Raw genomic sequence first — 1,217 nt, forward strand, 5'->3', positions numbered from 1 at the left:
GGGGCTGGAGTGATAGCACAGCGGGTAAGGCGTTTGCCTTGCACACGGCCGACCCGGGTTCAAATCCCAGCATCCCATATGGTCCCCTGAGCACTGCCAGGAGTAATTCCTGAGTGCAGAGCCAGGAGTAACCCCTGTGCATCGCCAGGTGTGACCCAAAAACAAACAAACAAAAAAAAGTCTGAGAACTGGGTCTCCATACACTCAACTTTGTTAACTTGGAAAATGTGCACTTGAAAGATATTTAGCTAAAATAAGCTTTATGCATTTTCTGCTCCAACTTTAACTTGGAAATCAGATAGGATGACCCCCCCCACACACAAAATATGTCGAGGATAAGCTCAAAAATTTGCATTTCTAACAAGTGCCCAGGTACTGGTAATATTGATGTTTGTTGGCCTAAGGATTAGACTGCAAGAACCACGGTTCCAAACCAATCTGAAGTATTTTAAAAGATATTTACCTGGCAGAGGAGACTCCGTGATCACGAGGGTGGTTTTCCCAGGGCGAGGCTTATCCATCGCACTCCAGATGTGCTGACCCCTGCAATTTCCCCAAATGTGGGAAACTTGACTGCATAATTTGTGACAGTGGGGACTGCATTCGCGATCTCCCCTTTAAAAAAGGGGGAGAATTAATTTAAAAAATTATAAATAAATAAGTAAATCCGGGAGAAAAAGGGATAAAACTATTTTAAGAGATACAATTTAATTTAGCAAATATTTATTAAGTGTGTGCTATAAGATTTTATATCAAATATTAGAGACAAGAGAATTTTATGCTAAGTAGTATTCTGATTGATTCACATTTAAGTTTTTTTATGAAACTATTAGAATACCATTTAAGAGTATGGGATATGGAAGGACCATGGGAAATGGCAAACAGGGAGAAAGAATGAAGAGAAATAAGAAAAGAAAACTCGAGGAATTTTCTATATATAATTACTAAATGAGCAGCAAAAAAACAAAAAGTCTGGCCAAGTACAAAAATTGTGGAAAGTACCGGAAAATCTATATGACAGAGAAAATGTTATATCCTTAAAATGCAAAGAATCTATAAAGAAAAGACAAACACCAACATCATAATATTAATAGAAAAACATTTAGACAGATTATAAAAAATAAACACAAATGACAAGGTAACATACAGTAGCTACTTGTAAAGAGAACTAAAGAAATATTTTTAGTAATGAATCTAGTAAACAAGACTATTGAATG

The 1,217-nt window shown here is 36.6% G+C and overlaps 1 non-coding gene across 1 annotated transcript; it reads left to right on the forward strand.

The window, feature by feature from the left end:
- The first annotated feature begins 455 nt into the window (after positions 1-455).
- Positions 456-618, forward strand: LOC129400542 (U1 spliceosomal RNA). Its single transcript, XR_008627765.1, has one exon. It is a non-coding gene; the product is annotated as a U1 spliceosomal RNA (small nuclear RNA).
- Positions 619-1,217: the final 599 nt, after the last annotated feature.

The sequence above is a fragment of the Sorex araneus genome, chromosome X (assembly GCF_027595985.1).
Source record: "Sorex araneus isolate mSorAra2 chromosome X, mSorAra2.pri, whole genome shotgun sequence".
Taxonomy (NCBI): Eukaryota; Metazoa; Chordata; class Mammalia; order Eulipotyphla; family Soricidae; genus Sorex; species Sorex araneus.